Source organism: Hetaerina americana, unplaced genomic scaffold, assembly GCF_022747635.1.
Source record: "Hetaerina americana unplaced genomic scaffold, ioHetAmer1.1.p SCAF_9, whole genome shotgun sequence".
NCBI classification, from domain to species: domain Eukaryota; kingdom Metazoa; phylum Arthropoda; class Insecta; order Odonata; family Calopterygidae; genus Hetaerina; species Hetaerina americana.
Genome location: NW_027287538.1, coordinates 54,845,573 through 54,862,418, shown reverse-complemented (window position 1 = coordinate 54,862,418; position 16,846 = coordinate 54,845,573).

Sequence of the window (16,846 nt, the reverse complement as noted above, 5' to 3'; positions counted from 1 at the left end):
AAGTGAACATTGATTATTTATAACTGTGAAGTAGGCTTTTAAGATACTAAATCCGCAAATATAAACTTTTTCTAACGAATATGTTTTTAAAACCCGAGCGTACCTCACTAAAAAAATAACCCTTATTGTTCATTGAAAACCAACAATCACGTGAATATAGTGCACATTTATACCAGTTTGCCTTTGACTACAACTAGCATATACAACCAAGTAATAATTTTAGTTCTGGACATACGCAAGAGAGAGAAAATATCCGTGACAGTATTAGTGCAAAACTCAAATACTTTCTTGAATAATTTTAAGGAAAAAATGCATAGCATTTTTATATTCTAAGCACATAATAAAGTGATAATATAACAGTTGCAAGAAATTTTCTTTGAATAAACATTTCTAGGTTGGAATGAAAATATAGTAGTTTGAAAAATATTGTGTATAAACGAAATAAAAACAAGATTTTAATAGCCAAACTCTATTCTACCATTGATTACATTTATAATTAATTTACATTGATCACAAATAGTGCACCAATAAAAGGTAGATTATGGTCCATGATGGTGGTCATCCCAACCACTTTTACATAATTCGCAACATGTACTTCTATTTCTGTTTGTCTATTTTTCCTGTCTTCATACTTTTCATCAGCCTCCATTGCACCCGAAAGTTTAAAAATTTCCTTTTCCTTCTCCGACTACTAAACGTTTCCCCTTCAATCACGTCCATCATGATTCAATCACCTCCATTAAATTATTCTTACATCGAATTTCTCCTGCCATCTTTCTCTCCTACCATCCCATCTTTAAAATTTGGTCGTTTGTTCCCTTACCCCATGTTATAAAACTTATATTCCCCTTACATCCCTCCACACCAACATCTGAAGCGCTTATTTTCTTTCATCAAAGACCAGGTTATAAGATAATACAGCACTACTGTCCAATTTTCCTTATGCTCAACAAATTTTATGAGAGGTGTCTCAAGACTTCAAAGATGCCATTTTAAACGGTATATAAGAACACTAAGCCCTCAGCTACAAAAAAGGCTTCCTTTTAAGAAGGATAAAAAATATTCTAAGGGCATTGGCATCTAGAACGGTTTCTTTCTCCAGTTCTCAAGAATTCGTTAGATGCTACATGTCTTGATTAAAAGTGGTTTTTCAACAATAAGTAATGGAACTCTTTATTGTTGTAAGAAACCATTGAACCTAATGACATAAACTACCCTTTTAATGCATCACTATTTTGTTTACTTATGGTACCGTAATATTTTTTCCCCAATATGACGGACACAACTGAAATTTGTTCATTCAAATTTATAGCACATTATATTAAACTTTCAGGGTAGTAATTTTAGGCTATTTTTAAAAATATGGCGGTCCTTTTTAATGACATTATTTAATGGTTGGTATAGGTCCTGAGTTCATACACGAATTCACCCATTTGTCAGAAATTAAATCACGGAAAACATCTTTAAAATGCGCGTGCTCTTGGCCATAGCGGGAAAGACAGTTTGCTGTATCGTGATAAAGATAAAGGTCTCAAACTCCCATATCGTTTTAAAATCATATTTTTGAGAGCGCAATTTCTCTATTTTCTTCGGTTAAAACAATTGTTGATGCATTAACTACTTTAAAATAGATGTGAACCCCTGTTTGAAAGCAATTTCATTTATTAAATAACGAAAATTAATACAGAAGCGTCATCTCTTATACTTCCAGAGTGCAAACCTAACCTTTATTAGTTAGGGATAAAAATTTGAGGAGGGTTTCTTTTGATTAAATTTTTAGAGGCAACAAACGACAATGACTAATTTTAATAAAGAAGACCAAGCAATTCATAATGAGGGAATATAAAGTAATTTTGCGTCAAAAATGAAAGTTATTTGCACATCTATGAAATAAGCACAGGGATATAATATACTTTGGATAATAACGTTAAAGCACCAATACATTTAAAAACATAATTTTATTTTAATAAACATAAGTAGTAACGAAACCATGACAAAATGAAGCGTTGCTAGCGTTTAAAAATCATAGGTCGTGTGAATAAGACATTTTGCCTGGTCACGAAAAAAAGAAACTGTACATATGCCAAGTAACATTTGGAATTCGATCTCTTTAGAATTGGGATGGTGGAGAAGATACTCGTACGATATAGTAATGTACAAGATATTTTCGGATTTAATCAGTCGTTCAGTCGTTTTAGCGGTGTTGGCTATTGATTACGGTAGGGTGAATTCATTTAGGTTTTGAATTATTCCTAATTTCCCGATACCATAGCGTTTTAAAGATACTTTAACTCGCACCATTTGAGCTTTCGTAGGTTTACCTACTCTATTCGCTATGACAGTATTTTTGTCGCAACTCAAGGCAGGTTGCGACAAAATTGCTGTAAATTTATTTTAGTTCTCGTCTGCAGCATTACCCAAACTCCCATATACGGTTATTTTAATGAATATACTATCAGTTCTTGCGACCGCTTTTTATTCATAGTCAATTTATTTTTGTCACAACTTCTTATTCATAGAGCATTCTTTGACGAATAAAATACACGTATAACGAAAAACAGATTCATTGAAAATCACACTAAAACCCTAAATCTGAAATATAAATTGCTTTGATAGATGATTATTTAATTTCAATGTATCAATGATGTTCTGGTAGGGGATTTCAATTCTTATTGTAATTTTGCATGCAATAAACATTGAAAAATACATTAACGGGAGAGAACGTGAAATTCGTAAAACCTATTTCGGTTAGCAGATGAAGCTTTCATGAACGGCGAGTGAATACGCATTTTTAATAACTATTAAGATCCATGCCAAATAATTTGACCTGTATAAAATAAAGTCAAACTCGAGTATGCTTTCCTCTAGTACAGGAGTGGCAAATCTATGCTTAGTGCTAATAATTGCTCCGCGTGTCCAAAGTGGCACGGGGAGCAATTATACTGGCAGAGCTTGTAAGGCGCTGAGAGAAACTTAACAATGAGTTTAGATTACACAATAGTATCTAAAATTGGTCTGACTATGTTAGAGACACAAAGTAGAGCGTCTTATACGCATCCTTCATAAACGATTAATGCTAAATAGCAGCGAAGCAGTTTGGAAAAGGCAAACATTAAATTCCTTCTCTCAAAGCGTCTTCACCAATGTTTCTCAGAATATCTGCGATAGCTTAGACAATCGATCCCGTCAGCCGATGCCCATTACTGAAATCTCATAAAAAGTTTTCTCATTGAAATCTCGTAGAACGTTTTCTGATTAAGATTAAGCTGAATAAACCCTTCGGTCCCACACGTTTTCTCGTATTTAAGGAATTAGCGGGGGATATAGTGCCGTATCTAGAAATTATATTTAAGAAGTCGCCGGTTGAGCACAAGGTTCCCAGTGATTGGAAAACAGCTAATTTAAACAGGTAAAATTTAAAAAGGAGACAAGGATGATCAGGGCAATTACATACCTATTTATCTTAAAGCCTTATCATGCAAGGTCACGGAACACACATTTCCTAGTTCGATAGTGAGACACATCGACAGTCAAGACTAAATGACGAAATATCAGCACGGTTTCCGAAAGGGTAAATCCTGCGAGACCCAACTTGCGCTTTTCGTTATCGGAATACTTAGACTAGGAGAGAGCAATGTTTCAGTTGACGCGGTTTTTCTAGAATACAAAAAGACCATCGAGAAAGTACCTAATACTCTTCTCACAAAACTGGAAGCCCATTTTATAGATAAAATATCCTGGGTTAGAATAATGACATTTTGAATGGTCGGATACAATAAGTGCGAGTCATAGATGGTGATAGGTCTAACGCAGTAGAAGCCATTCCAGATATTCCCCAGAGAAATTATATAGGACATGATTTATTCCTCCTTTGTGTTAACGACATTAACTCCGTATGCACTAGTAAGATACGTTTACTTGCTGACGATAGAGTGATTTATAGAGATATCTGAAGAAAAAGCAGCCTTAGCATATACCCTAAATCCCATATAGTGCTGGTATGACACATGGTAATTAGAATGTAACCTCAAAAAGGGTATAATGATTACTTTTCTGAAAGATAGCATGCCCTCCCTAAAATCTTCTGTATCAGAAAAACTGAAATATAAAGTGAAGACTCGATTAAATACTTAGGCGTTACCCTCGTGCACAACCTGTCCAGGGTGAACTGTAAACGGGGAATATATGGACTAGCTAACAAAAAATTCGGATTTATTAGAAGAGTATTGGTAGATTGTGATAAAAAGGTTAAAGAGAAATGCTACCTTTCACTTCCTAGGCCTCATTTAGAATATGCAACTAGAACCTGCTGCTAGCATATCCTCATGCATTGGATAAATAGTCAAATTTGATCGCGTCCAGCGTAGGGGATCTAGAGGTTTTAAACGGGCCATGACACACTTTTAAAACAAATAATATTAGAGGGCCTATTTTTGTAATCATTCACGGAACGAAGGTTACATTACAGGCAAAGACTTTTGCATACATTGGAAGGATGTCTCTGTGGCAGTGTTGAAAATGCTAAGAGGAGGAGTCGAATGAACGCCGAACATCCGCTACAACAACCATTCCGCGCACCAAGGGCATTACTTAACAGCTCCGTGCGCCTGTGAGTTGTTACTACGTAGCTCTCCTGCCACAGCGATAGCAGTATCGATACGTGAAACTGTGTAACCACTTTTCGCGCGGAATGTGTTATGGCGGAGGTCGGTGTTCATTTGACTACCCTTTGTATTATTAGTCCCAGTGTACTTGGTTGAAGATATTATATCAAGAAAATTCGTGATTTTAAGTTCAAAACAAATAGATTTAAGATGCCGTTTTACCATAGATCAGAATAAGGTTGTCTGCGCTAAAAGGGAAGATGTTTTGGGTCAATTGTGTGTAATTACCCGGTTCCAGACACTCTAGTGGTGATCTATAGGGTGCTATTTAATAAGTAAATAAGTTAGTGACCACTGCCTTTGGAAAAAGCCCATGTGGTCAAACATTTTCTGTTCTGTATACTTTGTTTCCTTTGCATAAAAGCATGGTAAAAAGCATATGCGACAGAAGGACTTGCACATAGGTCCGAATGTGTCGATCACTTCGATACCACCTGGATTTCTCCCTTTTCTTTACTGAAGTTTAAGTTACTGAAGCTAATACGTTATAGTATTAGCTTCCTATGGAGATGGATTGATCTATTTTTCTCTGGGCCCAAGGAAAATCAATAATATTTATTTCTGATCCTTGGGCTTCCGCGCCGTCTATCTGATGCATCCATGCTGATTTCCGGGAATTACGAACGGTAATTCCCGGAAATCAGCATGGATTCATTTATTTCAAATATTACCTTATTCCTCTAACAAAGGCAATTTTATATCCAAAGAAAAATTAAAATTCTTATAAACGAATAATAGAGAGTTTTAATGATATTTAACCCAAATTAACTTTTGTTATAAACCCTAATAAAACATTTAAACGTTAAAAATTGTGAATCCTATAAATAAATATTGCTCTATTAAGAAAACACCCTTTGCCCCCTTTAAGCATAAAAATAATCGATAACTTTATTTCATTTGATGGTTTGGCATACAAGTGAAGAGGATACTCTAATTTTATTAACTTAATTTTATAAACTAAAGGAGTACAAAAACATACTTGAAATACTATTATCTGAAAATGTTGAAACACCTAATGAAGCCGAAGATTTAAAATCCTGGAACTGCTTGAATGCTGCCCTCAATCAAGTTTGTTTATAATTTACGGTAATAATAATTCAAATAAATCACTTGCAACATGTAAACATGCAAAATTCACGGACCAAAAGGCACAAATGCGGAGTCGGTTACTTAATCGCAGGCACTGCGGAAATTAAAACCCTCTTTCTAACGTGACCACCACACCAACCACTTAACCCGCAGAATCAGGGGCCAGCGTAAAGCACTCCCGTTCCATCTAGTGCACCTCCCTCTCCCCACACTTCCCGATGCACTCTCACTCCAACCATGATCCCCCCCTGAGCGACGTCGCCCCTCCTCCCAATGGAGCCAGCGACCCCACCGTGCGTATGACGGATAACGTCAGAGTGAACGCAACACGACCGCAATCGCTGTAGCTTTTGCGACCGATAACGTGCTCGCGGTGGAAACCTCTCGCTCTCCTTCCCTCATCCCCCTTCCTCCACTTCATCCCATCCCTCAAAGCCACACCACAGAGTCGACTCGAATTTTACGTCACACGAGCCGACAAACAACGAACGCAGGGAGTTGGGAGGCGGGTATAGCACGTGACGATCCCGCACGACTGCATGCGGGAAGTGGGAGGCGATACAGCGCGGGTTGCAGGAGGAGGTGGATTGAGAGCAAGAGGGAGAATAGAAAGAGAACGGTGACACGCGAAAACGGCGCCGGGGATGCCCGAGGAAGAAAGACGCAAATTTTTTTCCACGTAGCCCCCAGCTCGCCCTATTTTGCCGCTTCGTTTGCACAGCCGAAAGGGATTGCCATTTGGGACAAGGGGATTGGAAGTAGGGTGGGGATTCTGAATTTGGGGAGCGGGAAGCTGTGAGGAGGGATGAGCAGCGAGAAAGAAGGAAAGAAACGGTGAGAGAGAGAGTGGGAAAGAGAACGGAGATGACCGAGACGAGTGCGCATGCGCCGGCTGTACATTTACCGCCCTATCTATGGTCCACGCATTCAAATGACTAATTGAGACGCGAACGATAAACAGCATCGTGGCTCTTCCCCCATGACAACCCATCCCCCGCGTCCAGTTTCGGACGCCCCACGGATAGAGGGTGAGAGAGAGAGAGAGGGGCCCGCTGCCGCTAACACCCACGGATGCAGCATCGAAAATCCAACCCTCTCCTCGTCATACCACCCCCTTTTCGCTTTCCCACGCCCCCACGGACGGCGAATATAAATATAAAGCTGGACATAACCGAGGAATTATTGGGGACGCCGGGGGAGGAGCTGGAGGGGAGGGGCCGGAAAGGGACGCGAGCGGTCGGTCGCTCTCGCTTTTTTGTTTCACGCAGTGTCGGAGCAATTGAAAACGCGGGATGGGGCAGTGGGATGGGGAGGTAGGAGGGAGGCGGGTCCAGGGAATAGGGGATGGTGGCAGGGAGGCATGTAGGAGCGTAAATAAAAACGATTATAAGTGTTTGCGGAAGGAAGGGCACAGAGGGAGGAAGGGGGGATTCTGAGGGGGCGGGAGGGGGTAGAATGACAGAGAGAAAGGCAAACCGAGGCACATGAACGCGCGCTATGGGGGTTGCAACGCTTTTTCGCTCGGACCTTAACAACGGGACTCCGCGCGTGATGTGGTTTCGAAATTTCACGAGTAGATTGCGAGGCGGAGGTTTTCGGGTTTTCTCCATGCGGATGGGAGGGGGTGCAGCGGGGGAAGGTGGGGCGGGAAAGCGGGGCGGGGAAGGCGGTTGGTGTGGCCGTGGTGGCAAAGGGGATGGACTGGTTTAAAAGAGTGAAAGCGGAGGGGTGAAGAGCGTGGAGGGCAGGGAGTGGTGGGAGCGGTTAAAAACGACAAGGGATAATCTCCCAAAAACTTTCTCTCCCTTTCCCTCCTTGTCCAGCAGACCCCCTTGTTTGCGTTACATAAATTTCGCGAAAAGATAAAATTAGGACTGCTTTTTTTGTTTATTTTTTTCTCCTCCTCCCTCTAAAAACCTCCCTTTCTTCCTCTCTGTGGGATAGGAAGGAATTACGGAATTAGATATAATTTTGGGCCGCGACGGACAGGGAAAAAGGGAGTAGGATGGTGATTAAGGATGGGGATGAATAAAATGACAAATAAATTAAGGAGAGAAACGGGCTAAAATGAGCTACCCGCTAAGAAGGAGCAAATTGACGAGTGCACGATGAGGATTTGAGAGCAATGGTATTGCGAGTCCCGTAAGTAACTTTAATATTTCGCTTGGGAAGACCGATCCGGAATGTCAAAGTACATCTACACGTAGGACGGCTGTTTACATCAAACAGTCTCACCACCTTGAAATGAGCATCGTGAAATCCACAGAAAAAAATTTCAAAGCTTTCAGAGAATATTAAATATTTTTAAAAAATCTCCTATTAATTTAAGCATAATAAATGATTGTAAATGTAAAATGAATAACACTGTAACAATATGAAAGTTAAGTCAATTTTTTTTTCTTTTACGATATCTTAAAAAACTCATGGATCTTAGGGAAAATATTAAACGAGATTGATATTTTCAAGAAAACATTGACATTATGGATCATCGACAACCCTGGAACGTAGCAGAGTATATTTAGTGAAGATAGAGTAAGCAAACTGTATATTAATGCCACTATTTAATTCTTGATAAAAGAAAGAGACATGATGCATTAAATAAAGGGTTGAGATGATAGCAAAAAAGGAATAAAATAATTGATGAAAGGCTAATGAGTGTCTGCTTTGCAAAAAGCAGACACTCATTAGCCTTTCCTCCATGTAAAAAACAGGATTTTTAAAAAATCCTGTTTTTTACATGGATACTCAATGCAACTATGGCTGCTGAACGCTTTCTATGGATAAATATGTAATAGATGGGTCCATGTATATGAAAACAGTAATAATTTTAGATGAATTGTGCCACCTCTTATTTACCCTAACGACGTATTATTTCTTGCTTAGAATCCACACAATTAAAAATGTCCCTAATTTGTTTGAAAATAATAGGAATGCAATGAGGGAAATATCTTAGAAGGGAAATTAATTAATTTTTTTCTGAGAACAGTAAATTATTTTTATATGATGATACATGGTGAAGTTATCAAATAAGTGAAGATTTTTTATGAAACAAGAAAGAAATTAATAAAATGGGCTAGGATTTATGAAGAATTATATGCGGAAGTAAAGGAGTTTACTAGAGGAACTAAAAAATATAATTCGTTTTATGGATGATTACCATCAGATTATTAAAAGGAAGCGAAATTTGAGTATGCCAGGATAAACATTGCCTTAATAAGTTGACTACAGGGAGAGATGCAGCTATGACATAAATGGAGGATTGAAGAATGAGGGGGTGATAAAGGAATACACTCTCTGTGAGTGTGACTATAATTAGTACAAATTTTAGTTAGGTAAAAATGGTCGCTATTATTCAGTTTAATGACCAATTTTGGTCCTGCATTGTTACGGAAATTTATATTTTTAAAGTTAAACAATAGTATTGCTTTTTAAGTTGCTTTTTGATTACATTTAATTTTACTATACCCATGGAATTATTTTAAAATCAGTGTTGCTACGTTAAAACTCTAAATGATTCTAGCCCAGGGGTTCCTAAACTATGTACCTCGGAACACTATTGATCCGCTGAATTTGAATAGGTTTTCCACGATACTTTGGAAATATTTTACATACTGCAATACATTTAAAGGTCTGCTCCTATCTAATCCAAGTAATAAATGATTAGTGATTTTAAAATCCCTGCGCATGTATGAGCGTGAGTTGATTATTTAAGCAAAAAGGGCACTGCGTTAATAATGCTTGTTCCCGCTAATAATGTAGATAGAAAGATAGATAAACGTCTTTATTTGGGAAAAGTTGAGACCATAAAGTCCCTTCTTCCATTTAACCCTAAACCTTTATACGGACATGCGTACCAACCATTTGCGTGTTCTCACGATGCATAACTTACTTTTGTAACTGAAAGCTGCTCTACCTAGGCTGCTGGTTGTACTAATAACAATTCAATAACAACAAAGAGTCTTCGTCATCAGTGCATAAATTCGGGAGCGAAATGTCAGCGGGAAATTTCATAAGTAAATCCGTATTGTTTTTAAACTTAACATTTGGTTGGCTTTGAACTCAAATTTTTTATTGATAATATTGTCCTTATAAGAGAATTGTAACATTTTTTAAAACTACCCATTGGTTTTTGGTTAAAAACTGGCACTTTCTAAAAAGAAAGGCGCCATAATTCTACTGATACATCAAAGACACCGTTAAATGAAAAATAAAATTATTGAACACCCGTGGTTTCTTCCAAAACTTATATTAAAATGGCACGTAATCTTTTTTGAGAAAACATACTTTACGATTAATATTGCTTAATCTTGGGAATTACATGCGGCGATTCAAATGCTCCTGATATAATGTACAGACCTGTATGTTTTATGTCATAAAATACTCGCAAACAGTTTTTTGGCTTCAGTAAAGCTCCGCAGGCACTTTGAAACAATGCATAGTGATTATATAATAAAACACATGGGATTTTTTAAGAGGAAATGTTACTCACTAGAAAAATCATAACTTTAAATGATTACAATGGCTAAAACAGTAAAGGAAAATGCAACAGAGGCATCTTATCGCATGAGATATCGTATTGCACTCAATGATGATGCTCAGATAATTGGGGATGCAATCATTTAGCCATGTGCGAAAGACATGGTGTCACTTATTATCAACAGACAGGCTACTGAAAAAATAAATGCAATAGAGTTATAAAATAAATACTGTTTCGTGACTCATTAAAGATCTTTCTACTTGCATTGAGAAAGAGTTAATTTGTTGTCTTGGAATTACAGTTAATAAACATTGCAAATGGATGAATCTACAGATGTCGCAGCATTAGATGTACTATTAGTATTTGTTATTTATCATATGATAAACGTTTTGATGAAGATTAACTCATGTGCCAATATTTACATGAACAAGCTACAGGAGAAGATATATTTACAGATGACTGTATCAACAATTACATTACAAATCGAAAAATAAGTTGTAAGAAGTGTATTGATATATGTACTGATGGAAATGGTAGGAAAGATAAAATTTGTTATTATCACTTATCTGGAAGGTACCTACAACAGCCACCAGTAGTCATTGCATTTTGCAAAGGCAAGCACTAGTAACTAAAAAACCTCCAAAAATTAAAAAAAAAATCAATGGGTGAAGCCGTGTAAGTGATAAATTATGTATAATCAGGACCAATTCAATCCAAATGATTAAAATTTTTGCGCGATGAAATAGACAGTGAACAAAAGGCACCTGTATAATATACTGAAATGAGATGGTTATCCAGAGGGAAGGCACTGATTAGAATTTTGGCACTTCGAAGTGAGGTGTCTTCCTGTGTGGCTGGATTATTTTGTCTTCTTGAAGACCCAAAATAATTCAGTAGAAGTACAAAAAATTGTTGAAGTTTTACAAATCCATCATGGTTGATATAACTCTGTAATAAATTTGGTAGACAATTTTACCAAGTATAATTAGGGTAACTTTTCATTACTAGGAAAAAATACGACGTTCGTCCCATAACTGCCCGGTCTGACCTAGAGATGGTGATAGTGGTTTCAAAAATATCACTTTATTTGAAAGCATACGATCTATAAAGCATATGTATCAAGTTGAAGACGCTACGTTGTTAAGTATTTATTTGGCAGCCATCGCTAGTGAACGTTTTCAGTGAATTTTTGAAAATGGAGAAAATTGGTCATCGTTATGTGATGCAATACATTTATTTGAATGACCTCAGGCAAACCAATATAAAATCTGAACTGAATTTTATTCCGGGTGAGTCTGCTTCTTCGTACAAAACAGTGAAATATTGGGAAGCAGAGTTTAAACGAGGTCGTACGAACTGTCAAGGCGGGCATCGCTTTGGTCGGCTAAATGAGGTGACGACTCCAGAAATGGTGAAGGAAATTCACAAAAAATATACTGGATAATAGTCAACTGAAGTGCACCAGCTAGCAGACATAGTAGGCATTTTAAAACAGCGGTTCATCGCATATTAACTGGAAATGTGGACATGAGAAAGCTGTGTGCAAGATGGGTACCGCGTTTGCTCACACTCGAGCAAAACCAGTGTCGTGAAGATGTTTCCATTGAGTTTTTAGCAAAGTTTCAGAGCAACAAAGGAGAATTTTTGTTCCGTTTTATTAGCATAGATGAAACATGGGTCCATTACATTACATCGAGACTCAAGAAGAATCAAAACAATGGATTCAAAAGGGAGAGCCAGCTCCAAACAAGGCGAAGACCGTTTCATCTGCAGTCAAGGTCATGGCGTCGGTTATTGGGGATGCCCGTGGGAAAATTTTCATTGACTATCTTGAAAAAGGATAAACTATCAACGGCGCGTATTATGCAAACTTATTGCAACGTTTGAGCGAAGAAATCAAGCAAAGCCGGCCGCATTCGGCTAAGAAGAAAGTGTTGTTTCAACAAGACAATGAACCAGATCACAAATCCCTTATTGCAATAACCAATATTCATGAACTTAAGTTTATATTGCTACCACATGCACTCTTTTTGCCAGATTTAGCCCCCTGCGATTATTTTCTGTTGGCAAACTTGAAAAAATGGCTCGGTGGTCAAAGATTTACCAACAGTGAAGAAGTGATGTCGGCAGTTAATGGCTGTTTTGATGAGCAAGACAGATCTTATTACAAAAAGGATATCGAACTTATTGAATATCGCTGGGAAAAGTGCATAGAGCTGAAAAAACATGCTGAAAAATAAATACATTTTTCCCAAATTTTGTATGTTTTCTTTGTTAGATTGGGTCCTTCTGCTACCACTCTCGTATCGTAAGAATTTACTGATTATATTTCAACATCTATAATAATGTTTAGCATATAATTTTCAGAGAAATTATATATGTACCGCGTATTTGAACAAAACAAATATAGATTCATGAGACTTTTTGGCATGTATTTCCTTTAATATTTGGATCTGATTCACCAAAATTAAGCAAGCTTTATCAGTATTAGCCTTCATTATATTTTCACGTTTTGCTCCATACACATCTATACACATTTCCTTTGAGACCACTGTCATCCTGAAACATCGAATATCCCTTAATTTGAGATTATATTCAGCCACATTCATCCATGACCCTCATTGTTTACCTTTTTATCCGCAAATATTTACCCTTCTCTCATATTTTGCTTTGGTAAATCCATTTTTATCTAATGTCTCAGATTGACTAAACCAGCGAAGTACGTTTCATGAACAATGCTAAATACTTGCGAATTCATTGAACATTATCTCATGGTCAAGAAATGCTCGCTATATTTTTATATTACACCCACTAAAACCTATCCCTTATCCACCGACTACATTCAATATATTTGCTATTCCTGGTAACTGCAAAGTTTTTGCTAAAAGCAAGGTTCCTTGCGTGGGTCTACTAACATCATCAAGATAAAATATGTTAAGTTTCAAGCTTGTGTGACCTTTTAATACTCTCTATTCAAGCTTGAAATACTTTTCTCACTCATTTTTTGTTCCATTACTGATGATCTAAAGAGAAAGTGTACGGTCAAAAGTCACATTTTTCGGACAACATATTTGGCACTCATTAGACTTGATGGATAGAATGAAGGTACGTTGAATTCTTGACAATTTGAGGTACAGTTTATTTAAGTGTAAAATCATGTTGTGTCTAGATAGGCTAGGCTACTAAATGTGGCGGTGTTAACTGTGCCCACCCAATGTATTGCAAAAACGGTAGACCACCAAAAAAAGCAAACTAGGGCAAACGTTTTGATTTTATAAAAGTATCACTATCGTGGCTAAACATTTTATTTTCTAGATTTCATTCGAGCACTTTGGTAATGTTTTGTTAAGAAAACTTTTATTTCCCTAAAGATTTTCGAAGGTATGATAAAAATCGCAAAATATTGCCTTTTAGAGAATTGAGGCAAACGCTTGCCTGAGCACAGTTTCTTATGAAATACATCTTCTGTGGGCCTACTCCATTCTCTTAGCCAGCTGTTGATTCCAATTTTTACAAACCAGAAAATAAAATTACTTGAATTTCCAATAGGAAAGGATAAATTGGGACTCCATCCCTTTAGCGTCTGTTTACTAGTCAAATTCTCAGTCATGTTACAGGTACATAGTTTATATAAAGCATCATATTTAAAAAATCTCACATTGGTTTTACATCATTGATACGAATATTTTAGTGATACCTACATTGAAACAGTTTTGCAAGTATCAAATCTTGCCTTTAAAGCAAATATTGCCTTTTAGAGAATTGAGGCAAACGCTTGCCTGAGCACAGTTTCTTATGAAATACATCTTCTGTGGGCCTACTCCATTCTCTTAGCCAGCTGTTGATTCCAATTTTTACAAACCAGAAAATAAAATTACTTGAATTTCCAATAGGAAAGGATAAATTGGGACTCCATCCCTTTAGCGTCTGTTTACTAGTCAAATTCTCAGTCATGTTACAGGTACATAGTTTATATAAAGCATCATATTTAAAAAATCTCACATTGGTTTTACATCATTGATACGAATATTTTAGTGATACCTACATTGAAACAGTTTTGCAAGTATCACATTATACCAGAACTCAAAATTATATTTAATAATTCCCCGCCTTCGATAGAACCATGATACTAATTTGTAGTTTCTCAGGGGACGCTAATATTAATGTGGGAGTGTGCAATAATACTGATGAAATATTAATTTTTCGTTTAGTAATAACTTTATGCATGATGATAGGGGAAGAAACTATACATAAGAGAACCTGAGAAGGATGAAATGAACGCTTGCTTCCGCGTACGACAATATTCGTTGTCCGCATTGGGGGAGCGGGGGCTGGGGCAGGCGATGACTTGGGAGTCACTGTTCATGGCGAACCAATTCGGTATCGGTGCGCGCCACTAGGCACTGCGTCCGTGGAACACGAAAGAGTAAATTAATTGAAGGCCCTTTACACTTTGATGGAGGGGACGGATTTCGGAAGACCGATCGTATAAAAGGCTGTTTGGCGAGGGATGGGGGGGAGGGTGAAAAGGGATGTGGGGAGGTAGGGGATGCGGATTCGGACTCCAGAAGAATGCTTTATGGTCGGAGGAGAGTTGTGGGGAGATGGAGTCGGTAGGGGGAAGACTGGGACTTTTTCACTTTGCTGACCTCCCCACTCCCCAACCACTGTCCCCTTTACCCCTCTTTTTTCCAACCCCTTGACACGCTCCGCACACTCAAAAAAACTCGGAAAACCTTTTTGCTCCCTTTTACCATCCCATACCCCTCTCCATCCTTCCTCTCTCCCTCCCCCCGCCCCATTGCGCAGTTCTTCAATTTAAGGTTTTCCTATCGCCTCCCCTCATCTCCTCTCATGAATATTTCGGTTCCGGTCCGCGGGGGAAACGAGGAAGTTTGTTCCACACGGAGCAAAGTTCAGATATATTCTCCTCCCCTACGCCCCCCGTCCCCTTGCGCTCCCAACTACTCCACCCCTCTCTTTCTTCCCCCACACTCCCAGGAATTCTCGACTTCGACTCCTCCCTTGCTGAAAGTTCTGTGCTAATTTTCGCACGAATCGCAACCCATCCAACCAATAGCACTGTACTTATGCATAGGGGGTATATTCTCTAAAATGTGCTAGTCCATGACGGAGGTATTGTGACCTGTTCAATCGCACAGTGCCCCTCCGGAAACGACCCAGTGCGCGTTGCTGACATCGCCAAGAATTAAATTTATACCCAGACTAAGGGAAGGTCGGAAAAATATTGAAGGGGTCTTACGGGCTATCCTTTGCATTGAAATGATTCTTATTTGAAAATATGAAAAGGGGTGACCAGGGTGGTGACATTACGCGAACCTCTAATCGAAAATATTTTATAGTAAACTCGTCATTCTATGCTTTTTGATTTATACACAAAATAAAGAAAACGGGGACCATTTTTTTCCTATTTCAAGTTTTATATTTTTATTACTAGTCTGGGTTTACTATGGAGCGGCGTCATATACGACTGAGAAAATTTCAAATCTGTTTTAATTTAATCCATTCTGTTTTACTAAGAGAACTATTTACCTTCTGCCGGAAGCTTATGAAGGTATATATAAACCAGGTCTTGGCTTCAAAATAATATTTTTTCAGGTGGAACTGGCGCGAATTTATGCTGGGTGCTTTTTTTATGTAGATAAATTAATTTTTTAAATCTCACCCTGGACATGAAAATACGTTACTGATATTACATTCGAGAAAATAATTAAGTGGAAAGGGAAGGCACTCAGAGATGTTTAAAATATTCTTGCATCTTCGAAAGTACATTTTATTGTTTTGGTAACTATTCTATAAGCTCTTATGATAAACTTTGCTACAGCCGAAGGACGCACTAAAATTAATATTTCTTGGATTTCATGGACAGTGTACCTAGATCACAATTCAAAAATCAAGATGCTGCTTTATTAATGTAGCAAAGTAAATTTTCAAGTCATTTTTTATTACAGGTTTTTTTAAAAAAGTATCGGAAACATTTTTTTACTGATGTGTGTTTCAAGTGCTGTATCCAGACCGTTGATCGAGGGTGCACGCGATTGTTGATGGAAATGGCATTGATAAGATGACAGCGCAAATCATTATCACTGAAAATTTGGCAATGGGAAAGTTCTGGACTCGACTTATCCAAAAGATCTTGACAGACAACCAAGAGCTGAGTCGACTCATTGCTTTTAAGGGCATTGCAACGATTCTCCAATTCCTTACAGTCCCGACTTGGCACCAGCACACTTTTCCCTATTCCCAAAAGTGAAATGACTCCCTCCCTTAAAGGACACAACCATGTAACCCTAATTGCCATCAAAAAATTGCGCGCACCCTTTGAGGACCTTCCGGATTCCACCTACTAGGGATCCTTTAAGTCGCAGCAAAGCCATTGACAAAATTGTGTCGACCATCAAGGGATGTACTTTGAAGAATTTTGAAGCTTGGCAGCAATATCTGAAATAAATCTTATTTCCGAAATATTTCCCGATACTTTTTATCCCAACCTTTTACCTTCTAATGGGATAAAACCTTGATTTATGGGAGGAGCTTATACGTTTCGATGATCCAATAAGTTGTGCTGGCGAAAAAATGGTATTTCCTCCTGGTA